Here is a 12,446-nt window from a genome sequence, read left to right as displayed (position 1 = left end):
CAGTGGTGTTTCCAGTTGTGAGTCCTCTGTCCCAGTGTCTATGAACAGTGGTATTTCCAGAAGTGAGTCCCCTGCCCCAGAGTCTATGAACAGTGGTATTTCCAGCAATGAGTCACCTGTCCCAGTGTCTATGAACAGTGGTGTTTCCAGTAGTGAGTCCCCTGTCCCGCTGTCTATGAACAGTGGTGTCTCCAATAGTCAGTCCCCTGTCCCGGTGTCTATGAACAGTGGTGTTTCCAGTCGTGAGTCCCCTGTCCCGGTGTCTATGAACAGTGGTGTTTCCAGTAGTGAGTTCCGCTGTCCCGGTATCTAGGAACAGTGGTGTTTCCAGTCGTGAGTCCCCTGCCCCGGTGTCTATGAACAGTGGTGTTTCCAGTAGTGAGGACGCTGTCACAGTGTCTAGGAACAGTGGTGCTTCCAGTAGTCCGTCTCCTCTCCCGATGTCTCTAAACAGTGCTGATTCCAGTAGTGAGTCCGCTGCCCCGTCATCTATGAACAGTGGGATTTCCAGTCGTGAGTCCCCTGTCCCGGTGTCTATGAACGATGGTGTTTCCAGTAGTGAGTCCCCTGTCCCGGTGTCTAGGAACAGTGGTGTTTCCTGTAGTGAGTCCTCTGTCCTGGTGTCTATGAACAGTGCTGTTTCCAGTAGTGAGTCCCCTGTCCCGGTGTCTATCAACAGTGGTGTTTCCAGTGCTGAGTCCCCTATCCCGGTGTCTATGAACAGTGGTGTTTCCAGAAGAGAGTCCCCTGTCCCGGTGTCTATGAACAGAGGTGTTTCCAGTAGTGAGCCCCCTGTCCCGGTGTCTATGTACAGTGGTGATTCCAATAATGAATCCAGTGTCCCGATGTCTATGAACAGTGGTGTTTTCAGTAGTGAATCCCCTGTCCCGGTGTCTACGAACACTGGTGTTTCCAGTCGTGAGTCCCCTGTCCCGGTGTCTATGAACAGTGGTGTTTCCATTAGTGAGTCTCCTGTACCGTGTCTATAACAGTGGTGTGTCCCGTAGTGAGTCTCCTGTCCCGGAGTATATGAACTGTGGTTTTTCCAGCAGTGAGTCCCCTGTCCCGGTGTCTATGAAGAGTGGTGTTTCCAGTAGTGAGTCCCCTGTCCCGGTGTCTATGAACAGTGGAGTTTCCAGTAGTGAGTCCACTATCCCGCTGTCTATGAACAGTGGTGTTTCCAGTAGTGAGTCCCCTGTACCGGTGTCGATGAACAGTGGTGTTTCCAGTAGTGAGTCCCCTGTCCCGGTGTCTATGAACAGCGGTGTTTCCAGTGGTGAGTCCCCTGTCCTGGAGTCTATGAACAGTGGTGTTTCCAGTAGTGAGTCCCCTGTCCCGGTGTCTACGAGCAGTGGTGTTTCCAGTAGTGAGTCCCCTGTCCTGGTGTCTATGAACAGTGGTGTTTCCAGTAGTGAGTCCCCTGTCCCGGTGTCTATTATCAGTGGTATTTCCAGCAGTGAGTCACCTGTCCCAGAGTCTATGAACAGTGGTATTTCCAGCAGTGAGTCACCTGTCCCAGTGTCTATGAACAGTGGTGTTTCCAGAAGTGAGTCCCCTGTCTCGGTGTCTATGAACAGTGGTGTTTCCAGTAGTGAGTCTCCTGTCCCGGTGTCTATGAACAGTGGTGTCTCCAGTAGTCAGTCCCCTGTCCCGGTGTCTATGAACCGTGTTGTTTCCAGTAGTGCACCCCCTGTCTCGGTGTCTATGAACAGTGGTGTTTCCAGTAGTGATTCCGCTCTCTCGGTGTCTATGAACAATGATGTTTCCAGAAATGAGTCCCATGTCCCGGTGTCTATGAACAATGGTGTTATCAGTCGTGAGTCCGCTGTCCTGCTGTCTATGAACAGTGGTGTTTCCACCAGTGAGTCCCCTGTCCTGGTGTCTGGGAACAGTGGGGTCTCCAGTAGTGAGTCCCCTGTCCACGTGTCTATGAACAGTGGTGTTTCCAGAAATGAGTCCCCTGTCCCGGTGTCTATGGACAGCGGTGTTTCCAGCAGTGAGTCCCTTGTCCCGGTGTCTATGAACAGTGGTGTTTTCAGTAGTGAGTCCCCTGTCCCGGTATCTATGAACAGTGGTGTTTCCAGTAGTGAGTCCCCTGTCCCGGTGTCTATTAACAGTGGTGTTTCCAGTAGTGAGTGCCCTGTCCCACTGTCTATGAACAGTGGTGATTCCAGTCATGAGTTCCCTGTCCCGGTGTCTATGAACAGTGGTGTTTTCAGTAGTGAGTCCCCTGTCCCGGTGTCTACGAACACTGGTGTTCCCAGTAGTGAGTCCCCTGTCCTGGAGTCTATGAACAGTGGTGTTTCCAGTAGTGAGTCCCCTGTCCCGGTGTCTACGAACAGTGGTGTTTCCAGTAGTGAGTCCCCTGTCCCGGTGTCTACGAACAGTGGTGTTTCCAGTAGTGAGTCCCCTGTCCCAGTGTCTATGAACAGTGGTGTTTCCAGTAGTGAGTCCCCTGTCCCGGTGTCTATGAACAGTGGTATTTCCAGGAGTGAGTCCCCTGTCCCAGAGTCTATGAACAGTGGTATTTCCAGCAGTGAGTCACCTGTCCCAGTGTCTATGAACAGTGGTGTTTCCAGTAGTGAGTCCCCTGTCTCGGTGTCTATGAACAGTGGTGTTTCCAGTAGTGAGTCCACTTTCCCAGTGTCGATGAACAGTGGTGATTCCAGTAGTGAGTCCCCTGTCCCGGTGTCTATGAACAGTGGTGTTTCCAGTAGTGAGTCCCCTGTCCCGGTGTCTATGAACAGTGGTGTCTCCAGTAGTCAGTCCCCTGTCCCGGTGTCTATGAACAGTGTTGTTTCCAGTAGTGCAACCCCTGTCTCGGTGTCTATGAACAGTGGTGTTTCCAGTCGTGAGTCCGCTCTCTCGGTGTCTATGAACAATGATGATTCCAGAAATGAGTGCCATGTCCCGGTGTCTATGAACAGTGGTGCTTCCAGTAGTGAGTCCGCTGTCCCGCTGTCTATGAACAGTGGTGTTTCCAGTAGTGAGTCCCCTTTCCCGGTGTCTGGGAACAGTGGGGTCTCCAGTAGTGAGTCCCCTGTCCACGTGTCTATGAACAGTGGTGTTTCCAGAAATGAGTCACCTGTCCCGGTGTCTATGTTCAGCGGTGTTTCCAGCTGTGAGTCCCTTGTCCCGGTGTCTATGAACAGTGGTGTTTCCAGTAGTGAGTCCCCTGTCCCGGTATCTATGAACAGTGGTGTTTCCAGCAGTGAGTCCCCTGTCCCGGTGTCTATTAACAGTGGTGTTTCCAGTAGTGAGTGCCCTGTCCCACTGTCTATGAACAGTGGTGATTCCAGTCATTAGTTCCCTGTCCCGGTGTCTATGAACACTGGTGTTTTCAGTAGTGAGTCCCCTGTCCCGGTGTCTACGAACACTGGTGTTCCCAGTAGTGAGTCTCCTGTCCCGGTGTCTATAAACAGTGGTGTTTCCAGATGAGAGTCCCCTCTCCTGGTGTCTTTGAACAGTGGTGTTTCCAGTAGTGAGTCCCCTGTCCTGGTGTGTATGAACAGTGGTGTTTCCAGTGGTGTGTCCCCTGTCCCAGTGTCTATCAACAGTGGTGTTTCCAGTAGTGAGTGCCCTGTCCCACTGTCTATGAACAGTGGTGATTCCAGTCATGAGTTCCCTGTCCCGGTGTCTATGAACAGTGGTGTTTTCAGTAGTGATTCCCCTGTCCCGGTGTCTACGAACACTGGTGTTCCCAGTAGTGAGTCCCCTGTCCTGGAGTCTATGAACAGTGGTGTTTCCAGTAGTGAGTCCCCTGTCCCGGTGTCTACGAACAGTGGTGTTTCCAGTAGTGAGTCCCCTGTCCCAGTGTCTATGAACAGTGGTGTTTCCAGTAGTGAGTCCCCTGTCCCGGTGTCTATGAACAGTGGTATTGCCAGTAGTGAGTCCCCTGTCCCAGAGTCTCTGAACAGTGGTATTTCCAGCAGTGACTCACCTGTCCCAGTGTCTATGAACAGTGGTGTTTCCAGTAGTGAGGCCCCTGTCTCGGTGTCTATGAACAGTGGTGTTTCCAGTAGTGAGTCTCCTGTCCCGGTGTCTATAAACAGTGGTGTTTCCAGCAGTGTGTCCCCTGTCCCGGTGTCTATGAACAGTGGTTTTTCCAGTAGTGAGTACCCTGTCCTGGTGTCTATGAACAGTGGTGTTTCCAGTGGTGAGTCCCCTGTCCCGGTGTCTATGAACAGTGGTGTTTCCAGTAGTGAGACCCCTGTCCCGGTGTCTATGAACAGTGGTGTTTCCAGTGGTGAGTCCCCTGTCCCGGTGTCTATGAACAGAGGTGTTTCCAGTAGAGAGTCCCCTGTCCTGGTGTCTATGAACAGAGGTGTTTCCAGTAGTGAGCCCCCTGTCCCGGTGTCTATGAACAGTGGTGATTCCAGTCGTGAATCCCCTGTCCCGGTGTCTATGAACAGTGGTGTTTTCAGTAGTGAGTCCCCTGTCCCAGTGTCTATGAAGAGTGGTGTTTCCAGTAGTGTGTCCCCTGTCCCGGTGTCTATGAACAGTGGGATTTCCAGTAGTGAGTCCCCTATCCCGCTGTCTATGAAAAGTGGTGTTTCCAGTAGTGAGTCCCCTGTCCCGGTGTCGATGAACAGTGGTGTTTTCAGCAGTGAGTGCCCTGTCAAGGTGTCTATAAACAGTGGTGTTTCCAATAGTGTTCCCCTGTCCTGGAGTCTATGAACAGTGGTGTTTCCAGTAGTGAGTCCCCTGTCCTGGTGTCGACGAACAGTGGTGTTTCCAGTAGTGAGTCCCCTGTCCCGGTGTCTACGAACAGTGGTGTTTCCAGTAGTGATTCCCCTGTCCCGGTGTCTATGAACAGTGGCGTTCCCAGTAGTGAGTCCACTTTCCCAGTGTCGATGAACAGTGGTGTTTCCAGTAGTGAGTCCCCTGTCCCGGTGTCTATGAACAGTGGTGTCTCCAGTAGTGAGTCCCCTGTCCCGGTGTCTATGAACAGTGGTGTATCCAGTAGTGCACCCCCTGTCTCGGTGTCTATGAACAGTGGTGTTTCCAGTAGCGAGACCACTGTCCCAGTGTCTAGGAACAGAAATGTTTCCAGTCGTGAGTCCGCTGTCCCGGTGTCTATGAACAGTGATGTTTCCAATAGTGAGTCCCCTGTCCCGGTGTCTATGAACAGTGGTGTTTCCAGTAGTGAGTTCCCCTGTCCCGGTGTCTAGGAACAGTGGTGTTTCCAGTAGTGAGTCCCCTGCCCCGCTGTCTATGAACAGTGGTGATTCCAGTAGTGAGTCCGCTGCCCCATCATCGAAAACAGTGGTATTTCCAGTCGTGAGTCCCCTGTCCCGCTGTCTATGAACGATGGTGTTTCCAATAGAGAGTCCCCTGTCCCGGTGTCTAGGAACAGTGGTGTTTCCTGTAGTGAGTCCTCTTTCCTGGTGTCTATGAACAGTGGTGTTTCCAGTAGTGAGTCCCCTGTCCCGGTGACTACGAACAGTGGTGTTTCCAGTTGTGAGTCCTCTGTCCCAGTGTCTATGAACAGTGGTATTTCCAGAAGTGAGTCCCCTGCCCCAGAGTCTATGAACAGTGGTATTTCCAGCAGTGAGTCACCTGTCCCAGTGTCTATGAACAGTGGTGTTTCCAGTAGTGAGTCCCCTGTCCCGGTGTCTATGAACAGTGGTGTCTCCAGTAGTCAGTCCCCTGTCCCGGTGTCTATGAACAGTGGTGTTTCCAGTAGTGAGTCCCCTGTCCCGGTGTCTATGAACAGTGGTGTTTCCAGTATTGAGTTCCGCTGTCCCGGTATCTAGGAACAGTGGTGTTTCCAGTTGTGAGTCCGCTGTCACAGTGTCTAGGAACAGTGGTGCTTCCAGTAGTCAGTCTCCTCTCCCGATGTCTCTAAACAGTGCTGATTCCAGTAGTGAGTCCGCTGACCAGTCATCTATGAACAGTGGTATTTCCAGTCGTGAGTCCCCTGTCCCGGTGTCTATGAACGATGGTGTTTCCAGTAGTGAGTCCCCTGTCCCGGTGTCTAGGAACAGTGGTGTTTCCTGCAGTGAGTCCTCTGTCCTGGTGTCTATGAACAGTGGTGTTTCCAGTAGTGAGTCCCCTGTCCCGGTGTCTATCAACAGTGGTGTTTCCAGTGCTGAGTCCCCTATCCCGGTGTCTATGAACAGTGGTGTTTCCAGTAGAGAGTCCCCTGACCCGGTGTCTATGAACAGAGGTGTTTCCAGTAGTGAGCCCCCTGTCCCGGTGTCTATGAACAGTGGTGATTCCAGTAATGAATCCTGTGTCCTGATGTCTATGAACAGTGGTGTTCCCAGTAGTGAGTCCCCTGTCCCGGTGTCTATGAACAGTGGTGTCTCCAGTAGTCAGTCCCCTGTCCCGGTGTCTATGAACAGTGTTGTTTCCAGTAGTGCAACCCCTGTCTCGGTGTCTATGAACAGTGGTGTTTCCAGTCGTGAGTCCGCTCTCTCGGTGTCTATGAACAATGATGATTCCAGAAATGAGTGCCATGTCCCGGTGTCTATGAACAGTGGTGCTTCCAGTAGTGAGTCCGCTGTCCCGCTGTCTATGAACAGTGGTGTTTCCAGTAGTGAGTCCCCTTTCCCGGTGTCTGGGAACAGTGGGGTCTCCAGTAGTGAGTCCCCTGTCCACGTGTCTATGAACAGTGGTGTTTCCAGAAATGAGTCCCCTGTCCCGGTGTCTATGGACAGCGGTGTTTCCAGCAGTGAGTCCCTTGTCCCGGTGTCTATGAACAGTGGTGTTTTCAGTAGTGAGTCCCCTGTCCCGGTATCTATGAACAGTGGTGTTTCCAGTAGTGAGTCCCCTGTCCCGGTGTCTATTAACAGTGGTGTTTCCAGTAGTGAGTGCCCTGTCCCACTGTCTATGAACAGTGGTGATTCCAGTCATGAGTTCCCTGTCCCGGTGTCTATGAACAGTGGTGTTTTCAGTAGTGAGTCCCCTGTCCCGGTGTCTACGAACACTGGTGTTCCCAGTAGTGAGTCCCCTGTCCTGGAGTCTATGAACAGTGGTGTTTCCAGTAGTGAGTCCCCTGTCCCGGTGTCTACGAACAGTGGTGTTTCCAGTAGTGAGTCCCCTGTCCCAGTGTCTATGAACAGTGGTGTTTCCAGTAGTGAGTCCCCTGTCCCGGTGTCTATGAACAGTGGTATTTCCAGGAGTGAGTCCCCTGTCCCAGAGTCTATGAACAGTGGTATTTCCAGCAGTGAGTCACCTGTCCCAGTGTCTATGAACAGTGGTGTTTCCAGTAGTGAGTCCCCTGTCTCGGTGTCTATGAACAGTGGTGTTTCCAGTAGTGAGTCCACTTTCCCAGTGTCGATGAACAGTGGTGATTCCAGTAGTGAGTCCCCTGTCCCGGTGTCTATGAACAGTGGTGTTTCCAGTAGTGAGTCCCCTGTCCCGGTGTCTATGAACAGTGGTGTCTCCAGTAGTCAGTCCCCTGTCCCGGTGTCTATGAACAGTGTTGTTTCCAGTAGTGCAACCCCTGTCTCGGTGTCTATGAACAGTGGTGTTTCCAGTCGTGAGTCCGCTCTCTCGGTGTCTATGAACAATGATGATTCCAGAAATGAGTGCCATGTCCCGGTGTCTATGAACAGTGGTGCTTCCAGTAGTGAGTCCGCTGTCCCGCTGTCTATGAACAGTGGTGTTTCCAGTAGTGAGTCCCCTTTCCCGGTGTCTGGGAACAGTGGGGTCTCCAGTAGTGAGTCCCCTGTCCACGTGTCTATGAACAGTGGTGTTTCCAGAAATGAGTCACCTGTCCCGGTGTCTATGTTCAGCGGTGTTTCCAGCTGTGAGTCCCTTGTCCCGGTGTCTATGAACAGTGGTGTTTCCAGTAGTGAGTCCCCTGTCCCGGTATCTATGAACAGTGGTGTTTCCAGCAGTGAGTCCCCTGTCCCGGTGTCTATTAACAGTGGTGTTTCCAATAGTGAGTGCCCTGTCCCACTGTCTATGAACAGTGGTGATTCCAGTCATTAGTTCCCTGTCCCGGTGTCTATGAACACTGGTGTTTTCAGTAGTGAGTCCCCTGTCCCGGTGTCTACGAACACTGGTGTTCCCAGTAGTGAGTCTCCTGTCCCGGTGTCTATAAACAGTGGTGTTTCCAGCAGAGAGTCCCCTCTCCTGGTGTCTTTGAACAGTGGTGTTTCCAGTAGTGAGTCCCCTGTCCTGGTGTGTATGAACAGTGGTGTTTCCAGTGGTGTGTCCCCTGTCCCAGTGTCTATCAACAGTGGTGTTTCCAGTAGTGAGTGCCCTGTCCCACTGTCTATGAACAGTGGTGATTCCAGTCATGAGTTCCCTGTCCCGGTGTCTATGAACAGTGGTGTTTTCAGTAGTGAGTCCCCTGTCCCGGTGTCTACGAACACTGGTGTTCCCAGTAGTGAGTCCCCTGTCCTGGAGTCTATGAACAGTGGTGTTTCCAGTAGTGAGTCCCCTGTCCCGGTGTCTACGAACAGTGGTGTTTCCAGTAGTGAGTCCCCTGTCCCAGTGTCTATGAACAGTGGTGTTTCCAGTAGTGAGTCCCCTGTCCCGGTGTCTATGAACAGTGGTATTGCCAGTAGTGAGTCCCCTGTCCCAGAGTCTCTGAACAGTGGTATTTCCAGCAGTGACTCACCTGTCCCAGTGTCTATGAACAGTGGTGTTTCCAGTAGTGAGGCCCCTGTCTCGGTGTCTATGAACAGTGGTGTTTCCAGTAGTGAGTCTCCTGTCCCGGTGTCTATAAACAGTGGTGTTTCCAGCAGTGTGTCCCCTGTCCCGGTGTCTATGAACAGTGGTTTTTCCAGTAGTGAGTACCCTGTCCTGGTGTCTATGAACAGTGGTGTTTCCAGTGGTGAGTCCCCTGTCCCGGTGTCTATGAACAGTGGTGTTTCCAGTAGTGAGACCCCTGTCCCGGTGTCTATGAACAGTGGTGTTTCCAGTGGTGAGTCCCCTGTCCCGGTGTCTATGAACAGTGGTGTTTCCAGTAGAGAGTCCCCTGTCCTGGTGTCTATGAACAGAGGTGTTTCCAGTAGTGAGACCCCTGTCCCGGTGTCTATGAACAGTGGTGTTTCCAGTGGTGAGTCCCCTGTCCCGGTGTCTATGAACAGTGGTGTTTTCAGTAGTGAGTCCCCTGTCCCAGTGTCTATGAAGAGTGGTGTTTCCAGTAGTGTGTCCCCTGTCCCGGTGTCTATGAACAGTGGGATTTCCAGTAGTGAGTCCCCTATCCCGCTGTCTATGAAAAGTGGTGTTTCCAGTAGTGAGTCCCCTGTCCCGGTGTCGATGAACAGTGGTGTTTTCAGCAGTGAGTGCCCTGTCAAGGTGTCTATAAACAGTGGTGTTTCCAATAGTGTTCCCCTGTCCTGGAGTCTATGAACAGTGGTGTTTCCAGTAGTGAGTCCCCTGTCCTGGTGTCGACGAACAGTGGTGTTTCCAGTAGTGATTCCCCTGTCCCGGTGTCTATGAACAGTGGCGTTCCCAGTAGTGAGTCCACTTTCCCAGTGTCGATGAACAGTGGTGTTTCCAGTAGTGAGTCCCCTGTCCCGGTGTCTATGAACAGTGGTGTCTCCAGTAGTGAGTCCCCTGTCCCGGTGTCTATGAACAGTGGTGTATCCAGTAGTGCACCCCCTGTCTCGGTGTCTATGAACAGTGGTGTTTCCAGTAGCGAGACCACTGTCCCAGTGTCTAGGAACAGAAATGTTTCCAGTCGTGAGTCCGCTGTCCCGGTGTCTATGAACAGTGATGTTTCCAATAGTGAGTCCCCTGTCCCGGTGTCTATGAACAGTGGTGTTTCCAGTAGTGAGTTCCCCTGTCCCGGTGTCTAGGAACAGTGGTGTTTCCAGTAGTGAGTCCCCTGCCCCGCTGTCTATGAACAGTGGTGATTCCAGTAGTGAGTCCGCTGCCCCATCATCGAAAACAGTGGTATTTCCAGTCGTGAGTCCCCTGTCCCGCTGTCTATGAACGACGGTGTTTCCAATAGAGAGTCCCCTGTCCCGGTGTCTAGGAACAGTGGTGTTTCCTGTAGTGAGTCCTCTTTCCTGGTGTCTATGAACAGTGGTGTTTCCAGTAGAGAGTCCCCTGTCCTGGTGACTACGAACAGTGGTGTTTCCAGTTGTGAGTCCTCTGTCCCAGTGTCTATGAACAGTGGTATTTCCAGAAGTGAGTCCCCTGCCCCAGAGTCTATGAACAGTGGTATTTCCAGCTGTGAGTCACCTGTCCCAGTGTCTATGAACAGTGGTGTTTCCAGTAGTGAGTCCCCTGTCCCGGTGTCTATGAACAGTGGTGTCTCCAGTAGTCAGTCCCCTGTCCCGGTGTCTATGAACAGTGGTGTTTCCAGTCGTGAGTCCCCTGTCCCGGTGTCTATGAACAGTGGTGTTTCCAGTATTGAGTTCCGCTGTCCCGGTATCTAGGAACAGTGGTGTTTCCAGTAGTGAGTCCGCTGTCACAGTGTCTAGGAACAGTGGTGCTTCCAGTAGTCAGTCTCCTCTCCCGATGTCTCTAAACAGTGCTGATTCCAGTAGTGAGTCCGCTGACCAGTCATCTATGAACAGTGGTATTTCCAGTCGTGAGTCCCCTGTCCCGGTGTCTATGAACGATGGTGTTTCCAGTAGTGAGTCCCCTGTCCCGGTGTCTAGGAACAGTGGTGTTTCCTGCAGTGAGTCCTCTGTCCTGGTGTCTATGAACAGTGGCGTTTCCAGTAGTGAGTCCCCTGTCCCGGTGTCTATCAACAGTGGTGTTTCCAGTGCTGAGTCCCCTATCCCGGTGTCTATGAACAGTGGTGTTTCCAGTAGAGAGTCCCCTGACCCGGTGTCTATGAACAGAGGTGTTTCCAGTAGTGAGCCCCCTGTCCCGGTGTCTATGAACAGTGGTGATTCCAGTAATGAATCCTGTGTCCTGATGTCTATGAACAGTGGTGTTTTCAGTCGTGAGTCCCCTGTCCCGGTGTCTACGAACACTGGTGATTCCAGTCGTGAGACCCCTGCCCCGGTGTCTATGAACAGTGGTGTTTCCAGTAGTGACTCCCCTGTCCCGGTGTCTATGGACAGTGGTGTTCCCATTAGTGAGTCTCCTGTCCCGTGTCTATAACAGTGGTGTGTCCCGTAGTGAGTCTCCTGTCCCGGAGTATATGAACTGTGTTTTTTCCAGCAGTGAGTCCCCTGTCCCGGTGTCTATGAAGAGTGGTGTTTCCAGTAGTGAGTCCCCTGTCCCGGTGTCTATGAACAGTGGAGTTTCCAGTAGTGAGTCCACTATCCCGCTGTCTATGAACAGTGGTGTTTCCAGTAGTGAGTCCCCTGTACCGGTGTCGATGTACAGTGGTGTTTCCAGTTGTGAGTCCCCTGTCCCGGTGTCCATGAACAGCGGTGTTTCCAGTAGTGAGTCCCCTGTCCTGGAGTCTATGAACAGTGGTGTTTCCAGTAGTGAGTCCCCTGTCCCGGTGTCTACGAACAGTGGTGTTTCCAGTAGTGAGTCCCCTGTCCCGGTGTCTATTAACAGTGGTATTTCCAGTAGTGAGTCCCCTGTCCCAGAGTCTATGAACAGTGGTATTTCCAGCAGTGAGTCAACTGTCCCAGTGTCTATGAACAGTGGTGTTTCCAGTAGTGAGTCCCCTGTCTCGGTGTCTATGAACAGTGGTGTTTCCAGTAGTGAGTCCACTTTCCCAGTGTCGATGAACAGTGGTGTTTCCAGCAGTGAGTCCCCTGTCCCGGTGTCTATGAGCAGTGGTGTTTCCAGTAGTGAGTCCCCTGTCCCGGTGTCTATGAACATTGGTGTCTCCAGCAGTCAGTCCCCTGTCCCGGTGTCTATGAACAGTGTTGTTTCCAATAGTGCACCCCCTGTCTCGGTGTCTATGAACAGTGGTGTTTCCAGTAGTGAGTCCGCTCTCTCGGTGTCTATGAACAATGATGTTTCCAGAAATGAGTCCCATGTCCCGGTGTCTATGAACAATGGTGTTACCAGTCGTGAGTCCGCTGTCCCGCTGTCTAGGAACAGTGGTGTTTCCACTAGTGAGTCCCCTGTCCCGGTGTCTGGGAACAGTGGGATCTCCAGTAGTGAGTCCCCTGTCCACGTGTCTATGAACAGTGGTGTTTCCAGAAATGAGTCCCCTGTCCCCGTGTCTATGGACAGCGGTGTTTCCAGCAGTGAGTCCCTTGCCCCGGCGTCTATGAACAGTGGTGTTTTCAGTAGTGAGTCCCCTGTCCCGGTATCTTTGAACAGTGGTGTTTCCAGTAGTGAGTCCCCTGTCCCGGTGTCTATTAACAGTGGTGTTTCCAGTAGTGAGTGCCCTGTCCCACTGTCTATGAACAGTGGTGATTCCAGTCATGAGTTCCCTGTCCCGGTGTCTATGAACAGTGGTGTTTTCAGTAGTGTGTCCCCTGTCCCGGTGTCTACGAACACAGGTGTTCCCAGTATTGAGTCCCCTGTCCTGGAGTCTATGAACAGTGGTGTTTCCAGTAGTGAGTCCCCTGTCCCGGTGTCTACGAACAGTGGTGTTTCCAGTAGTGAGTCCCCTG

This window comes from Somniosus microcephalus, unplaced genomic scaffold (assembly GCF_052327205.1).
Source record: "Somniosus microcephalus isolate GS21.2 unplaced genomic scaffold, FLI_Smic_1.0 unresolved_chr1, whole genome shotgun sequence".
Lineage (NCBI taxonomy): Eukaryota > Metazoa > Chordata > Chondrichthyes > Squaliformes > Somniosidae > Somniosus > Somniosus microcephalus.
The sequence above is the reverse complement of the archived record's forward strand: the minus strand, read 5'-3'. Positions refer to the sequence as shown.